General features: G+C 43.3%; 1 long non-coding RNA gene across 1 annotated transcript; it reads left to right on the top strand.

Annotated features, from left to right (window-relative positions):
• The first annotated feature begins 684 nt into the window (after positions 1 to 684).
• LOC135971018 (uncharacterized) lies at positions 685 to 3,862 on the top strand. The gene is made up of 2 exons (XR_010587037.2): positions 685 to 764; positions 3,767 to 3,862. It is a non-coding gene; the product is annotated as an uncharacterized lncRNA (long non-coding RNA).
• The last annotated feature ends 20,373 nt before the right edge of the window (positions 3,863 to 24,235 follow it).

Here is a 24,235-nt window from a genome sequence, read left to right as displayed (position 1 = left end):
AAGTATCTGAGACTACAGGCATGCGCCACCATGCCCAGATAAGTTTTTTGTATTTTTAGTAGAGACGTGTGGGGAAAAGAAAGAGATCAGCCTGTTACTGTGTCTATATAGAAAGAAGTAGACATAAGAGACTCCATTTTGTTCTGTATTTGAGATGCTGTTAATCTGTGACCCTACCCCCAACCTTGTCCTTGCAAGAGACATGTGCTGTGGTAACTCAAGGTTTAATGGATTTTGGGCGTGCAGGGTGTGTCTTTGTTCCTAGAAAAGCTAGGTATTGTCCAAGGTTTATCCCCATGTGATAGGATGAAACAATGTTGCTAAAAGGTTTATCTCAAGGCACAGGATTTTCCTTTAAACTTATTCATGTCACAGATCCTTGTTCTTATGTCTTACTGCTAATTTCCTCCCTAAAAATGATCCTATTGTCCTGCCACTCCCTTATCTTTAAGATGGTAAAGATAATTATCTATAAATACTAAGGGAACTCAGAGGCCGGTGCCGGCGTGGGTCCTCTGTAAGCTGAGCGCCGGTCCCCTGGGCCCCCGCTTTTCTTTCTCTATACTTTGTCTCTGTGTCTTATTTCTTTTCTCAAGTCTCTCGTTCCACCTAACGAGAAACACCCACAGGTGTGGAGGGGCAGGCCACCCCTTCATCTGGTGCCCAACGTGGAGGCTTTTCTCTAAGGTGAAGGTACGCTGGAGCGTGGTCATTGAGGACAAGTCGACGAGAGACTCCCGAGTACGTCTACAGACAGCCTTGCGGTAAGCTTGTGCGCTCGGAAGAACCTAGGGTAACAATGGGGCAAACTAAGAGTAAATATGCCTCTTATCGCAGCTTTATTAAAATTCTCTTAAAAAGAGGGGGAGTTAAAGTCTCTACCAAAAATCTAATTACGCTGTTTCAAACAATAGAGCAGTTTTGTCCATGGTTTCCGGAACAGGGAACTTTAGATCTAAAAGATTGGGAAAAAATTGGCAAAGAATTAAAACAAGCAAGTAGGGAAGGTAAAAACATTCCGCTCACAGTATGGAATGATTGGGTCATTATTAAAGTAGCTTTAGAACCATTTCAAACAGAAGAAGATAGCGTTCCAATTTCTGATGTCCCTAAAAGCTGTGCAGTAGATTGTGAAAAAGAGGCAGGGATAGAATCCCAGAAAGGAAAAGAAAGTTCACACTGTGAATGTGTATCAGAGCCGGCTATGGCTCGGTCAACGCAAAATGTTGACAATAATCAATTACAGGAGGTAGTATATCCTGAAACGTTAAAATTAGAAGAAAAAAATCCAGAATTAGCAGAGCCATCAGAGTCTAAACCACGATGGCCAACTGCTCTTCCAGCAGCTCAAATGCCTGTAACTTTACAACCTCAAATGCAGGTTAAACAAGTACAAACTCCAAAAGAAGATCAAATAGAAAAAGATAGAGTTTCTGTCATGGCAATGCCATTCCAAATACAGTGTCCACAATATCAGCCGGTAGAAAATAAGACCCAGCCGCCAGTAGCCTATCAATACTGGCCGCCAGCCGAACTGCAGTATCGGTTGCCCCCAGAAAATCCGTGTGGACAGCCAGGAACATTTCTAGCGCCACAGGGCAGGGCGCCATATCCTCAGCCGCCCACCATGAGACTTAATCCTACAGCACCGCCTAGTACACAGGGTAGTGCGTTACATAAAATTATTGATGAGGCAAGAAAACAAGGAGATATTGAGGCATGGCAATTCCCAGTAATATTAGAAACAAGACCACCTGGAGAAGGGGCCCAAGAGGGAGAGCTTCCCGTAGCTGAAGCCAGATATAAGTCTTTTTCTATAAAAATGCTAAAAGAAATGAAAGAGGGAGTAAAACAGTATGGACCCAACTCTCCTTACATGAGAACATTATTAGATTCCATTGCTCATGGACATAGACTCATTCCTTATGATTGGGAGATTCTGGCAAAATCCTCACTCTCACCCTCTCAGTTTTTACAATTTAAGACTTGGTGGATTGATGGGGCACAAGTACAGGTCCGAAAAAATAGGACTGCCAATCCTCCAATTGACATAGATGCAGATCAACTATTAGGAATAGGTCAAAATTGGAGCACTGTTGACCAACAAGTAATAATGCCAAATGAGGCCATTGAGCAAATCAGGGCTATCTGCCTTAGGGCCTGGGAGAAAATCCAAGACCCAGGAACCGCCTGCCCCTCCTTTAATACAATAAGACAAGGCTCTAAAGAGCCCTACCCTGATTTTGTAGCAAGACTTCAAGATGCTGCTCAAAAGTCAATTACCGATGAGAATGCCCGTAAGGTCATAGTGGAGTTGATGGCATATGAAAACGCCAATCCTGATTGTCAATCAGCCATTAAGCCATTAAAAGGAAAGGTTCCCGCAGGATCAGATGTAATCTCAGAGTACGTTAAGGCCTGCGATGGAATTGGAGGAGCTATGCATAAAGCTATGCTTATGGCTCAAGCAATCACAGGAGTTGCTTTAGGAGGACAGGTTAGAACATTTGGGGGAAGACGTTATAATTGTGGTCAAATTGGTCATAAAAAAAAGAATTGCCTAGTCTCAAATAAACAAAATGTAACTACTCAAACTACTACAAGAACAGATAAAGAGCCACCTGGCCTATGTCCAAGATGTAAAAAGGGAAAACATTGGGGTAATCAATGTCGTTCTAAATTTGATAAAAATGGGCAACCACTGTCGGGAAACGAGAGGAGGGGCCAGCCTCAGGCCCCGCAACAAACTGGGGCATTCCAAATTCAGCCCTTTGTTCCTCAGGGTTTTCAGGAACAACAACCCCCACTGCCACAAGTGTCTCAGGGAATAAACCAGTTATCACAATACAGCAATTATCCCCCGCCACAAACGGCAGTGCAGCAGTAGATTTATGCACCATACACAAGCAGTCTCTCTGCTTCCAGGGGAGCCTCCTCGAAAAATCCCCACAGGGGTATATGGCCCATTGCCTGAGGGGACTGTAGGACTAATCTTAGGAAGATCAAGTTTAAATCTAAAAGGAGTTCAAATTCATACTGGTGTGGTTGATTCAGACTATAAAGGCGAAATTCAATTGGTTATTAGTTCCTCAATTCCTTGGAGTGCCAGTCCAGGAGACAGGATTGCTCAATTATTACTCCTACCTTATATTAAAGTTGGAAACAGTGAGATAAAAAGAACAGGAGGGTTCGGAAGCACTGATCCGGCAGGAAAGGCTGCATATTGGGCAAATCTGGTCTCTGAGAGCAGACCTGTGTGTAAGGCCATCATTCAAGGAAAACAGTTTGAAGGGTTGGTAGACACTGGAGCAGATATCTCTGTCATTGCTTTAAATCAATGGCCAAAAAATTGGCCTAAACAAAAGGCTGTTACAAGACTTGTCGGCGTAGGCACAGCTTCAGAAGTGTACGAAAGTACAATGATTTTACATTGTTTAGGACCAGATAATCAAGAAAGTACTTCCCATGTTAAAAAACATTTATTATCTTGTTTTGCTGTAATGGAAGTTCCAGAAAAAATTAAAACTGACAATGGGCCAGGTTATTGTAGTAAAGCTTTCCAAAAATTCTTAAATCAGTGGAATATTACACATACAACAGGAATTCCTTATAATTCCCAAGGACAGGCCATAGTTGAAAGAACTAATAGAACACTCGAAACTCAGTTAGTTAAACAAAAAAAAGGGGGAGACAGTAAGGAGTGTACCACTCCTCAGATGCAGCTTAATCTAGCACTCTATACTTTAAATTTTTTAAACATTTATAGAAATCAGACTACTACTTCTGCAGAACAACATCTTACTGGTAAAAAGAACAGTCCACATGAAGGAAAACTGATTTGGTGGAAAGACAACAAAAATAAGACATGGGAAATAGGGAAGGTGATAACCTGGGGAAGAGGTTTTGCTTGTGTTTCACCAGGAGAAAATCAGCTTCCTGTTTGGATACCCACTAAACATTTGAAGTTCTACAGTGAACCCATCGGAGATGCAAAGAAAAGCACCTCCACGGAGACGGAAACACTGCAATCGAGCATCATTGACTAACGAACAAGCCTTCATCACCATGGCACATTTATATAGAGGAAAAGGGAGAGAGAACGTTGCGGGAAGTCAGGGACCTTGAACGCAGGGACTGGCTGAAGCCACGGCAGAAAAACATAAAATGTGAAGATTTCATGGACATTTATTAGTTCTCCAAAATTAATACTTTTGTAATTTCTTATGTCTGTCTTTACTTTAATCTCTTAATTCTATCATCTTCTTTGTAAACTGAGGAGGATATATGTCACCTCAGGACCCTGTGATGATTGCCTTAACTGCACAAATTGTTTGTGGAGCACGTGTGTTTGAACAATATGAAATCTGGGCATCTTGGAAAAAGAATAAGATAACAGCAATGTTCAGGGAACAAGGGAGGCAACCTTGAACTGGCCGCCGGTGAGCCGGACGGAACAGAGCCATATTTCTTCTCTTTTCATTATGCAAATAGGAGAAATATCGCTGAATTCTTTTTCTCAGCAAGGAACATCCCTGAGAAAGAGAATGCGCTCTGAGGGTAGGCCTATAAACGACCCCCTTGGAGGCGTGCCGCCTTTTACGGTTGAAGCCGAAGGGATGAAATAAGCCCCGGCCTCCTGTAGCGCTCCCAGGCTTATTAGGACGAGGAAATTCCCACCTAATAAATTTTGGTCAGACAGGTTGTCTGCTCTCAAACCCTGTTTTCTGATAAGATGTTATCCATGACTATGCATGCCCAAAAATTTTAATTTTAACACCATCCTGTGATCTCATCCTGCCTCCACTTGCTTTGTGATATTCTATTACTTTGTGTCATGATGACAATGGTGGTTTTGTTCAAAAGAAAAGGGGGAAATGTGGGGAAAAGAAAGAGATCAGCCTGTTACTGTGTCTATATAGAAAGAAGTAGACATAAGAGACTCCATTTTGTTCTGTATTTGAGATGCTGTTAATCTGTGACCCTACCCCCAACCTTGTCCTTGCAAGAGACATGTGCTGTGGTAACTCAAGGTTTAATGGATTTTGGGCGTGCAGGGTGTGTCTTTGTTCCTAGAAAAGCTAGGTATTGTCCAAGGTTTATCCCCATGTGATAGGATGAAACAATGTTGCTAAAAGGTTTATCTCAAGGCACAGGATTTTCCTTTAAACTTATTCATGTCACAGATCCTTGTTCTTATGTCTTACTGCTAATTTCCTCCCTAAAAATGATCCTATTGTCCTGCCACTCCCTTATCTTTAAGATGGTAAAGATAATTATCTATAAATACTAAGGGAACTCAGAGGCCGGTGCCGGCGTGGGTCCTCTGTAAGCTGAGCGCCGGTCCCCTGGGCCCCCGCTTTTCTTTCTCTATACTTTGTCTCTGTGTCTTATTTCTTTTCTCAAGTCTCTCGTTCCACCTAACGAGAAACACCCACAGGTGTGGAGGGGCAGGCCACCCCTTCAAGACGGAGTTTTGCCATGTTGGCCAGGCTGGTCTTGAACTCCTGACCTCAGGTGATCTGCCCACTTCAGCCTCCCAAAGTGCTGGGATTACAGGTGTGAGCCACCGCGCCTGGGCTGTACATCTTACATGTATTGATTGATGTCCTGTGTCCCCCTAAAATGTATAAAACCAAGCTGTAGCCTGACTGCGTTGGGCACAGGTTCTCAGGATCTCCAGGGCTGTGTCATGGCCCATGGTCACTCATATTTGGCTCAGAATAAATCTCTTTAAATATTTTGCAGAGTTTGACTCTTTTTATTGACATGCAGAAATTAAAGGCTTGGAAAATAGAACAAGCAGTAAGAACCTTGAATGTGCTGATTTCGATCAGAAGCTTAGGCTATAAAAACTGAGTAAGATACATTCCAGCACTTTGGGAGGCTGAGGCGGGTGAATCACGAGGTCAGGAGATCAAGACCAGCTTGACCAACATGGTAAAACCCTGTCTCTACTAAAAATACAAAAATGAGCTGGGTGTGGTGGTGCGTGCCTGTAATCCCAGCTACTCGGGAGGCTGAGGCACGAGAATCGCTTGAACCCAGGAGGCAGAGGTTGCAGTGAGCTAAGATCACGCCACTGTACTCCAGCCTGGTTACAGAGCAAGACCCTGTCTGAAAACACACACACACACACACACACACACACACACAAACTGAGTAAGATAATGGAAATGGTAATGAGCAAATATATGTGAGCAGTCCAGAAGACCCCAACATAGTCCGGGGCGAAATGACTGTGAGAGTCACTTTGAATCTGTCATTTATCTTCCCCTAGATTAAAGGGAAGAATGGATTTTGTTTCTGGAGGGAATTCAGTCTCGTCCTGGAGTGGAAATATTTTTGACTAAGGACAGAATAGCGGCCCAAAGGGTCAGAAGTAGAGAAAGGTACTTTTGACAAGATGAGTTGGAGAAGGATAATTTTAAAGAAAATGAATTTATTCACTCACTCATTTATGTATTCATTCATTAGTGCTAGGTACTGTGATGTGGATGTGAGAGAGATCAGGCTCTATCCTCAGGGATCTTGTGGTCTGGAATCTAAGGATATTGAATAATGTGTGTCTGTTTACGTACACACTCCCATATCCAGTGATACCTTCACGTGGTTTACTAAAACAGCAATGTTCTGTACACACTACCATGAAGTCCATGTCAAGTCAAATTACAAAGCTTTCTTTTTTTTTTTTTTTTTTTTTGAGATGGAGTTTCGCTCTTGTTGCCCAGGCTGGAGTGCAATGGCATGATCTCGGCTTTCAGTAACTTCTGCCTCCTGAGTTCAAGCGATTCTCCTGCCTCAGCCTCCCGAGTAGCTGGGATTACAGGCGTGAGCCACCATGCCCGGCTAATTTTGTGTTTTTAGTAGAGACAGCGGTTTCTGCATGTTAGGCTGGTCTCGAACTCCTGACCTCAGGTGATCCACCCGCCTTGGCCTCCCAAAGTGCTGGGATAACAGGCATGAGCCACAGTGCCTGGCAAATTACAAAGCTTTCAAAAGATTCACTCATTTGGTTTAAACTTTTATTTTGTTTTACTTTTTTTGAGACAGAGTCTTGGTCTGTCACCCAGGCTGGAGTGCAGTGGTGGCATCATGGCTCACTGCAGCCTCAACCTTCTGGGCTCACAGGTGATCCTCACAGTAACCTCTTCCTCCCAGGTTCAAGAGATCCTCCTTCCTCAGGCTCCTGGGTAGCTGGGACTACAGGCATGCACCACCATAAGCCTGGCTAATTTTTTGTATTGTTTTGTAGAGACCAGGTTTCACCATGTTGCCCAGGCTGCTAAATTTTGATCAGAATAAATATCCATACATATGCTTCCTACCCTCTGTTCCTAAAATCTGTATTGGAAATAGGAAGTTCATCTTAAATAGCATGGAGATCCTCTTTGCTTCCTTTCCTATGCAAATGGCATTCATTGTATATATGCAATGGTATTCACTGTAATAAGATTTTCACTGGCTGGAAGTGGGGCTCACACCTGTAATCCCAGCAGTTTGGGAGGCCAAGGTGGGTAGATGACTTGAGGTCAGGAGTTTGAGACCAGCCTCACCAACACAGTGAAAACCTGAGTCTACTGAAAAAAATAATATATATATATACAAAAATTATCCGGGTGTGGTGGCGAGTGCCTATAGTCCCAGCTATTCAGGAGGTTGAGGCACGAGAATTCCTTGAACCTGGGAGGTAGAGGTTGCAGTGAGCGGAGATCACATCACTGCACACCAGCCTGGGCAATAGACGAAGACTCCATCTCAACAACAAAAAATTTTTGTTTGTAATCCGATATTTATTTATTCAATAGCTGAATAATATTGTATTGTATATTGTATTATATACAATAAACAATACAATATTATTCAGCTATTGAATAAATAAATATCTAATTTATAAGTGCATAATGACCCTTATCCTCTCAGTATGACCTTTATTTTGAGATACTATCAAAAGCTCCAAGACTATGTAAGTTGTAATTAATTGACATGACTTCAATTCCAGCTTCCTCATCAAATAGTTTTATAATCACAGACAAGTCACTCAATCCCTCTGTGTTTTAAGTCCCTGTAAAATGGAGGTAATAATGGCTGTCCTACCCACCTCAAAGGATTATCGGCATTCTCTCAGTAAAATAAAAAATACATAGAATGGTGATTTTTTTTTCGGTTATTTTTATTTTTATTTATTTACTTTTTGAGACAGAGTTTTACTCTGCTGCTTAGGCTGGAGTGCAGTGGCGCAGTCTCGGCTCACTGTAACCTCTGCCTCTGGGCTCAGGTGATTCTCCTACCTCAGCTTCCCCAGTAGCTGGGACTACAGGCGCATGCCACCACGCCCAGCAATTTTTTTTTTTTTAGATGGAGTCTCGCTCTGTCGCCAGGCTAGAGTGCAGTGGCATGATCTCAGCTCACTGCAACCTCCGACTCCCTGGTTCAAGGGGTTCTCCTGCCTCAGCCTCCTGAGTAGCTGGGATTACAGGCACATGCCACCACACCCAGCTAACTTTTTGTATTTTTAGTAGAGATGAGATTTCCCCATGTTGGCCAGGATGGTCTCCATCTCCTGACCTCGTGACCCACCCACCTTGGCCTCCCAAAGTGCTGGGATTACAGGCGTGAGCTATCGCACCCAGCCTTTTTGTATTTTTATTAGAGACAGGGTTTTACCATGATGGCCAGGCTGGTCTCTCCTAACTTCTGACCTCAGGTGATCTGCTTGCCTTGGCCCCCCAAAGGGCTGGTATTATAGGCATGAGCCACTGCACCTGGCCTTTTCAGTGATTTTTTTTATTTTTTTATTTTTATTTTTATTTATTTTTTATTTTTTTATTTTTTGAGACGGAGTCCTCGCTCTGTCGCCCAGGCTGGAGGGCAGTGGCGCGATCTGGGCTCACTGCAAGCTCCGCCTCCCGGGTTCACGCCATTCTCCTGCCTCAGCCTCCTGAGTAGCTGGGACTACAGGCGCCCACCACCTCGCCCGGCTAGTTTTTTGCATTTTTTTTAGTAGAGACGGGGTTTCACTGTGTTAGCCAGGATGGTCTCGATCTCCTGACCTCGTGATCCGCCCGTCTCGGCCTCCCAAAGTGCTGGGATTACAGGCTTGAGCCACCGCGCCCGGCCCTTCAGTGATTTTTTTAAAAAATTGCTATCATTGCAGGCTTTGAGCATACACCAGCATCCAGGGTGGTATATCAACTAATTTTTCTGAATACCTTGAAAAATGATCTCATACCAAATTTGTCTTTTTCTTGAAAATACCATACCTCATTTTTCTATTCCTATTCCTGCTTGTGCATTTTTCCTTCCCAATAATTGCTAAAATGAGTAGTTTAAGTAATTTAAGCCTCTGGTAGTTACAATAAAATAATGAGAAAACAGGTAGAAGCTTTCGTTATAATATAGTGTGATAGGAAAATAGAATAAATCTTGGGACCCCAAAATCACTAAGTCAAAGCTGGGAACTACTTAAAAACCGGACTTTCATTCTTTTTATTTTCATTTTTTAAAATTTTTGAGAGTCTTGCTCTGTCACCCAGGCTGGAGTACAGTGGTGCAATCTCTGCTCACTGCAACATCCGCCTCCTGGGTTCAAGGGATCCTCCTGCCTCAGCCTCCCAAGTAGGTGGGACTATAGGCACATGCCACCACACCTAGTTAGTTTTTGTATTTTTAGTAGGACAAGATTTCTCCATGTTGGCCAGGCTGGTCTTGAACTCCTGACCTCAGGTGATCCACCCACCTCAGCCTCCTGTGTTAGGATTACAGGCATGAGCCACCCCACCCAGCACCTGCCTTTCATTCTATTCCTTACAAATATGTATAGCTACTAAAATTAAAAAGCTACATACCAGGCCGGGCGCGGTGGCTCAAGCCTGTAATCCCAGCACTTTGGGAGGCCGAGACGGGTGGATCACAAGGTCAGGAGATCGAGACCATCCTGGCTAACATGGTGAGACCCCGTCTCTACTAAAAATACAAAAAACTAGCCGGGCGAGGTGGCGGGCGCCTGTAGTCCCAGCTACTCAGGAGGCTGAGGCAGGAGAATGGCGTAAACCCGGGAGGCGGAGCTTGCAGTGAGCTGAGATCTGGCCACTGCACTCCAGCCTGGGCGACAGAGCGAGACTCCGTCTCAAAAAAAAAATAAATAAATAAATAAATAAATAAAAAGCTACATACCACCCTCACAAGGAATATCCTTGTGGACAAAGGACAGACAGAACTCAAAGTCATCCCCTTGCTCACTGAGATAAATGCATATCTGATTGCCTCCTTCGGAAAGGCTAATCAGAAACTCAAGAGTGCAACCATTTGTCTCTTAACACCTATGACCTGGAAGCCTCCTCCCCGCTTCGAGTTGTCCCACCTTTCCAGACAGAATCAATGGCCGTCTTACACATATTGATTGGTCTCTCATGTCTCCCTAAAATGCATGAAAGCAAGCTGTGCCCCAACCACCTTGGGCACATGTTGTTAGGACTTCCTGAGACTGTCAAGGGCGCATGTCCTTAACTTGGACAAAATAAACTTCCTAAATTGACTGAGACCTGTCTCACATATTTAGGGTTCACAATGGCAATGGGAAAGAAAACATTGTGGAAATCCTGACCTACTAGTATAACCGCCCAATGGGTTTCACCTTGACCGCTGCCTAGACAGAGCTGATTCAAGACAGGAGAACTGCAATAGAGAAAGAGTAATTCACACAGAGCCGACTGTGTGAGAGACCGGGTTTTATTATTACTCAAATCAGTGTCAGACCGGGGTTTTATTATTACTCAAATCAGTGTCCCCGAGCATTTGAGCATTCAGGAAGCAGAGTCTTTAAGGACAACTTGGTGGGTAGGGGGAATCCAGTGAGCTGGGAGTTCTGATTGGTCAGAGATGAAATCATAGGGAGTCGAAGCTGTCTTCTGTCTCTGAGTCTGTTCCTGGGTGGAGGACACAAGATCAGATGAGCCAGTTTATCCATCTGGGTAGTGCCAGCTGATCCATAAAGTGCAGCGTCTTCAAAGTATCTCAAGCACTGATTTTAGGAGCAGTTTAGGGAGGGTCAGAATCTTGTAGTCTCCGGCTGCATGAATCCTAAACCATAATTTCTAATCTTGTGGTTAATGTTAGTCCTACAAAGGCAATCCAGGCAAGAAGGAGAAGTGCTTTGGGAAAGGGCTGTTACTGTCTTTGTTTGTTGTTGTTGTTGTTGTTGTTTTTAAGTCTTGCTTTGTTGCCCAGGCTGGAGTGCAGTGGCGTGATCTCAGCTTACCGCAACCTCTGACTCCCTGGTTCAAGCGATTCTGCTACCTCAACCTCCTGAGTAGCTGGGATTACAGGCGCACGTCACCATTCTCAGCTATTTTTTATTTTTAGTGGAGACGAGGTTTTACCATGTTGGCCAGGACGGTCTGGATCTACTGACCTCATAATCTACCCACCTCAGCCTCCCAAAGTGCTGGGATTACAGGGGTGAGCCTCCATGCCCGGCATCTGTCTTTGTTTTAAACTATAAACTACAAACCAAGTTTCTTCCAAAGTTAGTTCAACCTAAGCTCAGGAATGAACAAGGACAACTTGGAGGTTAGAAGCAAGATGGAGTCAGTTAAGTTAGATCTCTTTCACTGTCTCAGTCATAATTTTGCAAAGGTGGTTTCAGTAGTAGAATTATTTACATGATCTCATTTAATCTCTTTTAGTCCTCAGGACACTGCTGCAGGGTAGGATTATTAAATGAGGAAAGAAGACTCAATGGTTTAGTGACTTGGCTGGAATCACACAGTTAAAAGTGTGGAGCTAGAATTCAAACCCAAATTTGACCTCAAAGATTAACTCTTTTTTTTTTTTTTTTTTTTTTTTTTGAGATGGAGTCTCACTGTGTTGCCCAGGCTGGAGTGCAATGGTGTGATCATGGCTCGCTGCAACCTCCTCCTGGGTTCAAGTGATTCTCCTGACTCAGTCTCTTGAGTAGCTGGGATTACAGGCACCCACCACCATGCTCAGCTAATTTTTGTATTTTTGGTAAAGACCAGGGTTTTTCCATGTTTGCCAGGATGGTCTTGAACTCCTGACCTCAGGTGATGTGCCTGCCTTGGCCTCCCGAAGTGCTGGGATTACAGGAGTGAGCCACCGTGCCTGGCCAAAGATTAACCTTTTCTTTTTTTTTTTTTTTTTTTTTTTTTGAGATGGAGTCTTGCTCTGTTGCCCAGGCTGGAGTGCAGTGGCACAATCTCAGTTCACTGCAAGCTGTGCCTCCCAGGTTCATGCCATTTTCCTGCCTCAGCCTCCCAAGTAGCTGGGACTATAGGTGCCCGCCACCACACCCAGCTAATTTTTTTTTGTATTTTTAGCTAATTTGTACTTTTGTGAAAATACAAAAATTAGCCAGGCATGGTGGTGCATACCTGTAATTCCAGCTACTCAGGACTGTGAGGCAGGAGAACCCCCTGAACCCCTGGGGGCGGAGGTTGCAGTGAGCTGAGATAGCGCCATTGCACCCCAGCATGGAAGACAGTGAAACTCCGTCTCAAAGATTAAAAAAAAAAACAAAAAAAAAACTGGCCAGCCTCGGTGGTGTGCACCTGTAGCCCTGCTACTTGGGAGGCTGAGGTGGGAGGATAGCTTGAGCCGGGGAGTTTGAGGCTGCAGTGAGCCATGATCACACAACTGCACTGCAGCCTGGGTGACTTGGTGAGCTTGTCTCAAAAAAGTAAAATAAAATAAATAATTGGGACTGAACACAGTAGCACATGCCTGTAATCCCAGCACTTTGGGAGGCCGAGACGGGCGGATCACGAGGTCAGCAGATCGAGACCAGCCTGGCTAACACAGTGAAACCCCGTCTCTACCAAAAAAATACAAAAAAAAAAACTAGCCGGGCGAGGTGGCGGGCGCCTGTAGTCTCAGCTACTCGGGAGGCTGAGGCAGGAGAATGGCGTAGACCCGGGAGGCGGAGCTTGCAGTGAGCTGAGATCCGGCCACTGCACTCCAGCCTGGGCCACAGAGTGAGACTCCATCTCAAAAAAAAAAAAAAAAAAAGGAAATAATTCTATTTACAATAGCATAAAAAAGAATAAGAAACTTAGGAATAAGTTTAATAAATGAAGTGCAAAATATATAGATAAACAGAAATAAACCCATGTGTATGTGATCAGCTGATTTTTTTTTTTTTTTTTTTTTTTTGAGATGGAGTCTCCCTCTGTCACCCAGGCTAGAGTGCAGTGGCACAATATCAGCTTACTGCAACCTCTGCCTCCCAGGTTCAAGCAATTCTCCTGCCTCAGCCTCCTGAGTAGCTGGGATTACAGGTGTGTGCCACCATGCCCGGCTAATTTTTTGTGTTTTAGTAGAAACGGGGTTTCACCATGTTGGTCAGACTGGTCTCGAACTCCTGACCTCATGATCCACCCGCCTCGACTTCCCAAAGCGCTGGGATTACAGGCGTGAGCTACTGCACCCGGCCAACTGATTTTTGACAAAGGTGCCACGACAATCTAATGAGAAAGACTAGCCTTTTCAGCAAATGGTGCTGGGACAAATTGATAGCCACCTGCAGAAGAATGCTCTTTTTTTCCAGCCTGGCCAACATGGCAAAACCTCGTCTCTACCAAAAAAAATACAAAAATTAGCTGGATGTGGTGGCAGGCACCTGTAGTACCAGCTACCTGAGGCAGGAGAATCACTTGAACCAGGGAGGTGGAGGTTGCAGTGAGCCAAGATTGCACCACTGCACTCCAGCCTGGGTGACAGAGGGAGACTCCATTTCCAAAAAAATAAAAAAATGAAAAGAAAAAAGTGGCAATAGATTCTTAGACGTGATGCTAAAAGCACACACAACAAAAGAGGAAAAAATAGGTAAATTAGACTTCTTCAAAATTAAAAGCTTTTCTGCTTCAAATTATACTATGGGCAAAGGGAAAAGACAACCCACGGGATGGGAGAAAATATTTGCAATCATGTATCTGATAAGGGACTTATCTCTAGAATACATAAAAAAAACTCTATCAACTCAATAATAAAAGACAGAAAATCGAATTTTAAAATGGGCAAAGTCTCTGAGTAGACATTTCTCCAAACAAGATATACAAATGGGGCTGGGCATGGTGGCTCATGCCTGTAATCCACTAATTTGGGAGGCCAAGGTAGCAGTATCACTAAGTCCCAGGAGTTAGGTACCAGCAGGGCAACATAGGGAGACCCTGTCTCTATGAAAAATACAAAAATTAGCCAGGTACGATGGCTCGTGCCTGTAGTACCAGCTACTTGGGGGAGGCTGAGGTGGGAGAATCGCTTGAGCCTGGGAGGTTGAGGCTGCAGTGAGCCACGATCATGCCACTGCACTGCAGCCTGGGTGACAGAGCCAGACCCTGTCTCAAAAAAATGAAAACAAAAAAAGGGATATAATTGATGAATATGCAGAGATAAAACTGATCCCTGATAGTCTTCAGGGAAATGTAAATCACATTTCACCCATTTTACATTTTATCCACTAGAATGGCTATAACAAAAAAGTCAGATAATAAATGCTGGTGAGAATATGGAGAAATCAGAACACTTATACACTGCTATTGGGAATGTAAAATGGTGCAGCCACTTTGTTTATTTTAGTTAATTTATTTTTGTTATAGAGGCGGGGTTTCACCATGTTGGCAAGGCTGGTCTAAAACTCCTGACCTTAAGTGATCCACCCGCCTCAGCCCATGGTGCAGCCACTTTACAAAACAGACTGATGGTTTCCCAAAATGTTAAACATAAAATTTCCATATGACCTAGCAATTCCACTCCTGGATATATGTATCCTAAAGAATTGAAAATAAGGCGAGGTACAGTGGCTCATGCCTGTAATCCCAGCACATTGGGAGGCCAAGGCAGGGGATCGCTTGAGCCCAGGAGTTCAAGACCAGCCTGGGCAACATGGTGAAATCGTGTCTCTACAAAAAGAACAAAAATTAGCTGGGCATGTTAGCACATGCCTATAGTCCCAGCTACTCGGGAGGTTGAGGTGAAAGGATCACTGAGTCAGGGGAAGTCAAGGCTACAGTGAGCCATGATAGTGCCACCGCACTCCAGCCTGGGCAACACAGTGAGTGAGAGCCTGTCTCAAAGAAAAAAAAGAAAAAGGAAAGGAAAAAAATAAAATAAGTATTCATACAAAAACTTGTTCACAAATATTCATAGCAGCACTATTTGAAATAGGCAAAAGATGGAAATAACTGAAATGTCCGTCTTAGTATGACAGAGTTTTGTTCTTGTTGCCCAGGCTGGAGTGCAATGGCACTATCTTGGCTCACTGCAACGTCCGCCTCCTGGGTTCAAGCTATTCTGCCTCAGCCTCCCAAGTAGCTGGGACTACAGGTACGTGCCACCATGCCCAGCTAATTTTGTATTTTTAGTAGAGACGGGGCTTCTCCATGTTGGTCAGGCTGGTCTGAAACTTCTGACCTCAAGTGATCCGCCTGCCTCAGCCTCCCAAAGTGCTGGGATTACAAGCATGAGCCACCACGCCTGGCCAGATCGATCTATCTATCTATCTATCTATCTATCTATCTATCTAATCTATCTATTTTTTTTTAGGAGACACAGTCTTGCTTTGTCACCCAGGCTGGAGTGCGGTGGCATGATCTCGGCTCACTGCAACCTCTACCTCCCAGATTCAAGCAATTCTCCTGCCTCAGCCTCCCAAGTAGCTGGGACTACAGGTGTGCGCCACCATGCCTGGCTAATTTTTGTGTTTTTAGTAGAGATGGGGTTTCACCATGCTAGCCAGGCTGGTCTCAAACTCCTGACCTCAGGCAATCGGCCTGCCTTGGCCTCCTAAAGTGCTGGGATTATAGGTGTGAGCCACAGAACCTGGCAGGTCCTTGTATTTTATTGTTTCTTTCACTTTAGAATTTGTACACTCAGAGTTTGTGAAAAAATAAACTCCCTTACAAAAGTATTTTTGGTGCTTTGATTCAGAAATTTTGCACTGTTTAATAGTTCATAGCTCTGTCAACACTTTAGCTTGGCCTTTGGCTTGGCCTGCCCAAGTAAAGACACAAATTCGCTAGTGAGTTTAGGTGCCTGGAAATAGTGATCTCTGGTAGGACTCAAACTTCTTTAACTTCTTGACTTCCTTCCAGAGTGAAAGGTAGGCATGCCAACGGATGGACACTGTGACTTCACCTGAAAGATACCATTTGTAATCTCTCAATGAACAACTACTCATCACCCCTTAATTTCTTGGTTCTGTAGTCTTTTTCTTATTATCTATATATTTTTGAGATGGAGTCTTACTCTATCACCCAGGCTGGAGTGCAATGGCATGATCTCGGCTCACTGCAACATCCGCCTCCCAGGCGCAATAGATTCTCCTGCCTCAGCCTCCCGAGTAGCTGGGATTACAGGCATCTACCACCACGCCTGGCTAACTTTTGTATTTTTAGTGGAGATGGGATTTCATCCTTTTGGTAGGCTGGTCTCGAACTCCTGACCTCAGGTGATCCACCCTCCTTGGCCTCCCAAAGTGCTGGGACTATAGGCTTGAGCCACTGTGCCGGGCTGGTCCTGTTTGCAGTCTTTATTATAAATTCAAATGTCATAATTTAACTACAACTTTAAAAGATTAACTTTGAAAATTTAACAATGTAAAATTTTTTTTTTTTTTTGAGACGGAGTCTTGCTCTGTCACCCAAGCTGGAGTGCAGTGGCCAGATCTCAGCTCACTGCAAGCTCCGCCTCCCGGGTTTATGCCATTCTCCTGCCTCAGCCTCCCGAGTAGCTGGGACTACAGGCGCCCGCCACCTCGCCCGTCTAGTTTTTTGTATTTTTTAGTAGAGACGGGGTTTTACCGTGTTAGCCAGGATGGTCTCGATCTCCTGACCTCGTGATCCACCCGTCTCGGCCTCCCAAAGTGCTGGGATTACAGGCTTGAGCCACCGCACCCGGCCACAATGTAAAATTTTTTTACAAATTTAACTTTGTCACAATGCCCCCTCTGACACCCTCTGCCCCTTAAGTACAAGTAAGTATTTAAATAATTAATTCTGAATCTTAATCATACCAGATTACATGTGACTAGACTGTTTCATCTGTGTATGCCATAGTTCATGTTCATTTATTTATCTCCCAGATAGTTTTTTTATCACTTTATAAATTTAGTTTACAAGCCAAAGACTCAGAAATCTGTTTCCTTTTAGGTTATAGACAGTAGCATCTTAGGACTTCAGAGCTTGGAGGGGAAAAAAATAGAGGTTTTTTTTTAGAGACGGGTCTCACTCTGTTGCCCAGACTGGAGTGCAGTGGAGGGAACACAGCTCACTGCAACCTTGACTTCCCGGGCTCAAGTGATCCTCCCACCTCAGCCTCCTGAGCAGCTTGGACTACAAGCACATGCCACCATGCTCAGCTAATTTTCTTTTCCTTTTTTTGGTAGAGGAGGAGTCTCAACATGTCGCCTAGGCCAGTCTCAAACTCCTGGGCTCACTTGATCCTTCTGCTTCAGCCTCCCAAAGTGCAGGATTATAGGCGTGAGCCACCATGCCCGGCCAAGAATAGTTCTTTACCAAGACAGATGAGCAAAGAATATTGGCTGACATCTCTAGTAATATCAGTCAATAATTAATAAGTTATAGACAATTTAAGGGAAATTTAAGGAAATCCCAACAAAAGTAAAATTCAATTTTTTTTTTTGAGATGGAGTCTTGCTTTGTCACCCAGGCTGGGTACAGTGGCGTGATCTTGGCTCACTGCAACCTCCATCTCCCAGGTTCATGCAATTCTCCTGCCTCAGCCTCCCAAGCAGCTGGGATTACAGGCATGTGCTACCACGCCTGGCTAATTTTTGTATTTTTATTAGAGACAGAGTTTCACCACATTGGTCAGGCTGGTCTTGAACTCCTGACCTCAAGTGATCCACCCACCTTAGCCTCCCAAAGTGCTGGCATTACAGGTGTGAGCCACCACGCCCGGCCAGTTTTATTGAGTATAAGTAGTTGACTCCCTGTCATTTATTCCACCTCAGATAACTAGTCTAATCCAATTCTGGTTATTCTATCATCCCCTTGGCAGTAATTGGTTTTAGAGTAGGAGTGTGGTCAACTGTGCAGTATTCTTAGAAATACTTTCTTGTGGTCGGGCACAGTGGCTCACGCCTGTAATCCCAGCACTTTAGGAGGCTGAGGCGGGTGGATCACCTGAGGTCAGGAGTTTGACACCAGCCTGATTAACATGGAGAAACCCCGTCTCTACTAAAACTACAAAATTAGCCGGGCGTGGTGGCACATGCCTGTAATCCCAGCTACTCGGGAGGCTGAAGCAGGAGAATTGCTTGAATCCAGGAGGCGGAGGTTACGGTGGGCCAAGATTGTACCAGTGCACTCCAGCCTGGGCAACAAGAACGAAACTCTGACTCAAAAAAAAAAGAAAAAAGAAGAAATACTTTCTTACTCCTAAGAGTGCTCTTCTTCCTCTGCATACTGGCATGGCTGAGTTAAAATAATTTCTGCAGTTATCTTGCTACTGCCTGAGGATAAAGCTGTTACCAAGAATAGGATAGGGTAAAGGGATGGATGAATCCTGGATCCTTCATGACATTGTAATACAACTGCATCAGTCAACTCTGTCTATCTCTGAGCTTCCTTGTTGTATGACAGAGTAAATTTCCTCTTTTTTTTTTTATTATTCATAGTGTGAGTAGATTTTATTAATTATTTACAACCAAACCATTCTAACTGATCTGCTGAACATTAGTGCCACTTGGTAACACTGATTTTCCCTAGATTCAGGTAAAATGCTTTCTTCAACTCATCCTGTATTTTCCAGTATAGTTAGAGAACCCTCAGAAGAATACACATGGCTCCAACATTTTAGAAACTCTATCAGGTACCCAGTCCTCAACATCTTGTCAGGATTAGTTTACATCAGAAGCTGCGACTGTCTTCCTTTCAGCCAGATACTCCACTGACCTCCATGGCAAACTCAGGCCAGGTTGGAGAATTCAGTGCTTTCCCTAAGCATGTAAAAATTCCCAGGTGTGAAGATCCTGCTTACTGCTGGTGCCTTATATCTTTTACTTAAGTCTGCTTGAGTTCCGAATCGTTTTGGCTAGACTTCTTGAATAGCTTCCTCATCCCCATATTGCCCTTCTTGCATGTGCTGCTGACCCAAGCTGATGAGACCGCTTCCAAAGTTACCTTCAAGAGCTCGCCTGTTATTTCAACCTCACCTGCCTACCAGAATTCCTGATCCATTCCTTCTCCAACTTTCATATCTTCATTTTTATTTAAAGCACAGTAGAACATATTTATGGGAAGGAAATAAATAGCCCAAAGTACACTGGAGAAATATTTTAGCAGGAGTGACCACAATACTGGTTCATGGTTTTTATGCCTGTTTTCTTTCTTAAGATAAGGAGAATTTATAAGCTGTTAACTTCGTATGCTTTGCACGAACTGTTGTAAAAGTTTCAGATGCAATTGAATGTAGTTTTTTTAACTACTAAATATTCCAAAGAGAGAGGAAAAATTAATAAAAAAGTTTTATCTCAAGAGCAGTTTTTATTAATTAAAATATAACTAGCAATAGCTTATTATATAAAGTTAATAACTTCTTTAATATAGCCATTTGTCATTTATAGACATCAACCCCTTAACTTGAATAATCAACTCTGGTTTCCTTTCAGTCCCATTTAGTCAGGTTTAGGGGTTAGTATGGATTTTTCTCTGGCTTTTGTTTTGTGTAATAACCTTTTGCAATCTGCTTTATGTGCATTTACACATATGAAAAAAGTCCAAATATATTATCAAGCCTTTATTCTTATATGTTGACTATGTGAAATTTAATTTCCTACCCATTAAAATATTTTTCCTGCCGGGTGTGGTGGCTCACACCTGTAATCCCAGCACTTTGGGAGGCCGAGGTGGGTGGATCACCTGAGGTCAGGAGTTCAAGACTAGCCTGACCAACATGGAGAAACCCCATCTCTACTAAAAATACAAAATTAGCTAGGGTGGTAGTGCATGCCTGTAATCCCAGCTGCTCGGGAGGCTGAGGCAGGAGAATTGCTTGAACCCAGGAGGCGGAGGTTGCGGTGAACCAAGATCGCGCCATTGCACTCCAGCCTGGGCAAAAAGAGCGAAACTCCATCTTAAAAAATATATATATATATATATTTTTTCCTTTCAATTAATTGTCAATTAGTTCCTCTTGTTCTTCTTGTAATACACTCCTGAATTACTTTCCTACTTGCTATAAAATTCTATGATACTATTCAGTATGTGTTAGGGACACCCTATCCTCTATCCAGATTTCCAAAGGAATTTTTAAAAAGCAATTTATCATCAAAATTTAAAAAAACCTTTTTTTCTTTTTTTTTGAGACAGAGTCTTGCTACGATGCCCAGGCTGGAGTGCTATGGCATTATCTTGGCTCACTGCAAGCTCCGCCTCCTAGGTTCAAGCAATTCTCCTGCCTCAGCCTCCTCAGTAGCTAGAACTACACGTGTGTGCCACCACACCTGGCTAATTTTTTTTTTGTATTTTAGTACAGATAGGGTTTCACCATATTGGCCAGGCTGATCTTGATCTCCTGACCTCAGGTGATCCACCCGCCTCGGCCTCCCAAACTGCTGGGACTACAGGCTTGAGCCACCATGCCCGGCCCTCACTACTGTGAGTAGTAGAGACTACTACCCTGTCTCTACTAAAAATACAAAAAATTAGCCGGGTGTGGTGGCGCCTGTAGTCCCAGCTATTCAGGAGGCTGAGGCGGGAGAATGGCGTGAACCCAGCAGGCGAAGCTTGCAGTGAGCAGGGATCGCGCCACTGCACTCCAGCCTGAGCCACAGAGCGAGACTCCTTCTCAAAAAACAAAAAACAAACAAAACAAACAAAACACTTTTTTTTTTTTTTTTTGGAGACAGAGTCTCGCTCTGTCGCCCAGGCTGGAGTGCAGTGGCCCGATCTCAGCTCACTGCAAGCTCCGCCTCCTTGGTTTACGCCATTCTCCTGCCTCAGCCTCCTGAGTAGCTGGGACTACAGGCGCCGGCCACCTCGCCGGGCTAGTTTTTTGTATTATTTAGTAGAGAAGGGGTTTCACCGTGTTAGCCAGGATGGTCTCGATCTCCTGACCTCGTGATCCGCCCGTCTCAGCCTCCCAAAGTGCTAGGATTACAGGCTTGAGCCATCGCGCCCGGCACAAAAAACTTTTATGCTTCCAATCATACTATCCAGAAAATGAAAGGCTGGGCATGGTGGCTCATGCCTGTAATCCCTGAACTTTGGGAGGCCAAGGCAGGTAAATCATTTGAGGTCAGGAGTTTGAGACCAGCCTAGCCAACATGGTGAAAGCCCATCTCCATTGCAAAATACAAAAATTAGCCAGGCCTGTAATCCCAGCTACTCAGGAGGCTGAGGCATGAGAATTGCTTGAACCCAGAAGGCAGAAGTTGCAGTGAGCAGAGATCGCACAACTGCACTCCAGCCTGGGCAACAGAGTGAGACTGACTCAAAACAAAACAGAACAAAACAAACAAAAAACCAACTTACATCTATTAGTTATCAATTAAAAAAATTAACCCCCAAAACAACCCAATTAAAAGTGAGCTGAGGAACTGAATAGACATTTCTCCAAAGAAGATATACAAGTGTCCAATAAAGACATGAAAAGATGCTCAGTATTATTAGTAACTGGGAAATGAAAATCAAAACCACAGTGAGATACCACTTCACACTCACTAGACCGGATGGTTATAATAAAAAAAGACAGACAATAGCAATTATCGAGAATTTGGAGAAATTGGAACCCTCATACATTGCTGGTGAGATTGTAAAGGTGTGCAGCCACTGGGAAAATCAGATTGGCAGTTCCTCAAGTGATTAAGTAGAGTTATTATATAACCTAGCAGTTCTACTCCTGGGTATACATCCAAGATAATTGAAAACATATGTCCACATAAAAACTTGTACACAGATGTTCATAACAGCATTATTCACAATAGCCAAAAAGTGGAAACAAACAAATGTCCATCAACTGATGAATAGATAAACACAGGTGGTATGTATTATACAAACAGTGGAATATTTTTCTGTCATTTAAAGGAATGAAGTGCTGATACATGCTATACGTGGATGAAACTTGAAAGCATGCTAAGTGAAAAAAGTCAGACACAAAAAGCTACATATTGTATGATTCCATTTATATGAACTGTCCAGAATTGGCAAATCTATAGTTTGAAAATAGATTAGTGTTGCCAGGAGTTAGAGGGAGAAGGAGCCATGATGAGTGATGTAATGGGTGTAGGATTATTTTTAGGGTGATAAAAATGTTCTAAAATTAGATAACAGTGACTATTATCTGAATAACTAAATGGTTAACTCTGAATATGTTAAAAACCACTGAATTGTATACCTTAAAAGTATGAATTAACTAGGGATGGTGGCACATGCCTATAGTCCCAGCTACTTGGGAGGCTAGAGCTGGAGGGTTGCTTGAGACCAGCAATTCAAGGCTGCAGTGTGCAATGATTGTGCCTTTTTTTTTTTTTTTTTTTTTTTTTTTTTTTTTTTTTTTGAGACGGAGTCTCGCTCTGCCGCCCGGGCTGGAGCGCAGTGGCCGGATCTCAGCTCACTGCAAGCTCCGCCTCCCGGGTTCACGCCATTCTCCTGCCTCAGCCTCCCGAGTAGCTGGGACTACAGGCGCCCGCCACCTCGCCCGGCTAGTTTTTTGTATTTTTTTAGTAGAGACGGGGTTTCACCGTGTCGGCCAGGATGGTCTCGATCTCCTGACCTCGTGATCCGCCCATCTCGGCCTCCCAAAGTGCTGGGATTACAGGCTTGAGCCACCGCGCCCGGCCAATGATTGTGCCTTGAACAGCCACAGCACTCCAGCCTGGGCAACATAATGAGACCCCATCTCTTAAAAAAAAAAAAAAGCTTAAATTAAATTTATATCTATTCAGGTTCTGTTTTATATCTATTCAGGTTCTGTTACAGTAACAAAACTTTAATTCTAGAAATATATTCAGAATTGAGATAAGAAGTATATGGAAAAAAAATAGTCAACAACAATGAATCATGTACAAGTTCACATTTTAGTCTCTCAAGTATTTTGCCCATGATTGATACTCACATGTGTTTTCCCTGAAGTACTTACTGTTCTCTGCATTGAAATAACAAGGTAACTACCCCAGGAGACCTCTCTAAATGTCCTAAAGGAGGTAAAGGGTACCATTAGAGTAATAGACCATCTATTGCCACTGACTAAGGGTGAAGTCAAAATTAGCACTCATCTTTATCTGCTCCATCCAATTTGTTTCCAAGCCTTCATAGATATTTAAAAGGTGTCTCTAGTTATCTACAGAATGCAATATTTTTCTCTTTTATAAAGTACGGTTTTTAAAAAGAATTATTTTAGGAACTTTAGAGTCAAATTAAATTTGCCATTTATTACATTTGCCACCATTCCTTAATAAATATAATGAGAATCCCATAGATGATGAATACTTATAAGAGTATAAGTGAATCTCAGAAAAGATGCTAAACTTCACTGAAAATTAAGGAAGTGTACCTTAATATGCCTTTTTTCTTTTTTCTTATATTTCTTTTTTTTCTTTTCTTTTTACTTTTAGAGACAGGGTCTTGCTGTCTCATCCACGTTGGAGTGCAACAGTGCAATCGTAACTCACTGAAACCTCGAACTCCTGGGCTCAAGTGATCCTTCTGCCACAGCCTCCTGAGTAGCTAGGACTATAGGCACGAGCCACCATGTCCAGCTGTGCACATTAATATAATAACAATAAATTATTTTACCCCTCTCAGATTAGCAAAGATTTAAAAGATTGATAATATTCAGTGTGGAAGAGAGTGTTTGGAATAAGCACTCTCACTTCACTGGTCATGAGAGGATAAAAATATATGCTCATTTTGGGTGGTAATTTGCAATGTTATAATTTTAAATATGTACACTCTTTGACTCAGCATTTCCATTTCAAAAAAATGTGTTTCAGAAAAATGTATATAGATTTGGACAGGATCTTGCTTTGACAGCCAGGCTGGAGTGCAGCAGCATGATCTCAGCTCACTGCAGCCTCAGCCTCCCAGGCTCAAGCAATTGTCCCACATTAGCCTCCCAAGTAGCTGGGACTACAGATGTACACCACTATGCAGGCTAATTTTTGTATTTTTTTGTAGAGACAGGGTTTCATCATGTTGCCCAGGTTGTGAATTTTATTTTATTTATTTATTTATTGAGACCAAGTCTCACTCTGTCACCC

The sequence above is a fragment of the Macaca fascicularis genome, chromosome 5, assembly GCF_037993035.2.
Source record: "Macaca fascicularis isolate 582-1 chromosome 5, T2T-MFA8v1.1".
Taxonomy (NCBI): domain Eukaryota; kingdom Metazoa; phylum Chordata; class Mammalia; order Primates; family Cercopithecidae; genus Macaca; species Macaca fascicularis.
This window is presented reverse-complemented; position numbering and strand designations above follow the sequence as displayed.